This window comes from Gekko japonicus, unplaced genomic scaffold (assembly GCF_001447785.1).
Source record: "Gekko japonicus isolate JY-2015 unplaced genomic scaffold, Gekko_japonicus_V1.1 scaffold3936, whole genome shotgun sequence".
In the NCBI taxonomy this organism is placed as follows: Eukaryota; Metazoa; Chordata; class Lepidosauria; order Squamata; family Gekkonidae; genus Gekko; species Gekko japonicus.
Genome location: NW_015173805.1, coordinates 19,372 through 21,678, shown reverse-complemented (window position 1 = coordinate 21,678; position 2,307 = coordinate 19,372).

The window sequence follows — 2,307 nt, the reverse complement described above, 5'->3', positions numbered from 1 at the left end:
GGCATGACTAGATGCCGAGGCGCACGGAACGCTGTTCCCTTCCCACCGAAGTGGTACCTATTTATCTACTTGCAATTTCTTGCTTTCGAACTGCTAGGATGGCAGGAGCTGGGGCCAGACGACGGGAGCTCACTCTGTCATGCGGCACACTTGGGTCTCGAACTGCTGAACTACCGACCTTCCACAGCCTGCAGCTCAGCATCTTAACCACTTGAGCCACCGCAGACGAGGATCTGGAAGAGCCAGGTTCGAATCCCCACTTGGGCCACGGAAGCTCGCTGGGTGAGCCTAGCTTTCTCTGCCTAACGTTCCTCCCAGGGTGGTTGGGAGGGCGAAATGGAGCCGGGAAGAAGGTTGTCAGCCGCTTCAGGCCCCCGCTGGAGAAAAAAGTGGGGTACGAACAGTGTTCCCTCTAAGCTGTGTGAGCTAGCTCACAGTTTTTCAGCCTCCGGCTCACACATTTTTGTCTTGGCTCAGGAAGGATGGGGCTCCAGAGCAAACTAATCTATGCAGCAGCCAAATCGTTCGCTCACAACTTTCATGCCAGGAGCTCACAAAGTAGAATTTTTGCTCACAGGACTCCACAGCTTAGAGGGAACATTGGGTACAAATGCAGTAAATAATACATTTCCACCCAGAGCACTCAGCCCTAGATGCAGGGCCCAGGGGAGGGGGGCCAGCAGCTGATCAGACCCCAGAGCAAAGGGGGAGGGGGCTTTGTCCAGAACTCATCCCAAGTAAAAGGGCCCGCCTGCACCCACTCAGCATTTCTTAAGAGCTTCCTGCACTTACATACGTGACCACTGTTTGGGTCCAGGGGCACCTTTACAACCAGCAAAGTTTTATTCTGGGTAGAAGCTTTCGTGTGCACGCTTGTGCGTGCACACGAAAACTTCTACCCAGAATAAAACTTCGCTGGTCGTAAAGGTGCCCCTGGACGCCAAAACTTTCTGCTGCTGCCGCGGACCAACACCTGAATCCATAGACATCACCGCAACCATTCTTTTTAAACTTCCTTGGTTCCCTGCCTCTTCTACCCAATGGGGGCCCAAGACAGCTTAACGCAGTTCCCCTCTCCTCCATTTCATCCTCACAACAACCCTGGGAGGTTGGTCAGGCTGAGAGAGTGTGGCTGGCCCAAAGTTCACCCGGTAAGCTTCCATGGCACGAGTGTGGATTCAAACCCGGGTCTCCCAGATACTAGGACGACACTCTTGACGACTATACCAAATCTTTTCTTCTTCTTCTCTTCACCCAAAGAGTGATTTTATCACGTGGAATTCACTGCCACAGGAGGTGGTGGCGACTACAAGCATGGACGGCTTCAAGAGGGAAGGGGTCAATTCGTAGAAAAAGAGGTGCAGGAGCTCATTAGCGTAACTCATTAGAATAACTTATTTGCATACGCCACGCCCCCTGACATCACCGGAAGTGTGTCAGAAGGCTCCATTGGACTGTTTTGGATTGCTAGCTATGGGGGGGGGGACGTGCAGATCTGTCTTGGCAGAGGAGGGAGAGCTTGTACCTGAATAAAACTTGGTCTTAAAGGTGCCACTGGACTGTTTGGGGCCGGGGGGGCAGGGGGGGCTCTGCAGTTTACCTGGCTGCTTCTTGTTCTGACTGAGGACTGCTGGGAGCAGGGAGTGGGGCTTGTTGCATGTGCCCGCCCCCTGGGCTCTTTACTGCCGGAGCGCCGCTCCTATGTGCTCCTGCAGGATATGACCCCTGGATAAGCATATGGAGCAGAGGTCCATCAGTGGCTCTTAGCCACAAGGTATAGATAGGAACTCCTCGGTCTGGGACAAGGGATGCTATGTATTCTTGGTGCTTGGGGGAGGGGGCAACAGTGGGAGGGCTTCTGGTGTCCTGGCCCCACTGCTGGACCTCCTGATGGCACCTGGTGTTTTTGGCCACTGTGTAACACAGAGTGTTGGACTGGATGGGCCTTTGGCCTGATCCGACATTGGCTTCTCTTATGTTCTTATATGGAGCAGAGGTCCATCAGTGGCTCTTAGCTACAAGGTATAGATAGGAACACTCGGTCTGGGGCCAGTGATGCTCTATTCTTGGTGCTTGGTGGGGGGCAACAGTGGGAGTGTCCTGGCCCCACTGCTGGACCTTCTGATGGCCCCTGGTATTTCTGGCCACTGTGTGACACAGAGTGTTGGACTGGATGGGCCATTGGCCTGACCCAACATTGGCTTCTCATATGTTCTCATGTTCTTAAGAGGGAATTGGATAAATGTATGGAGCAGAGGTCCATCAGTGGCTATTAGCCACAAGGTATAGACAGGGACTCTCAGTCTG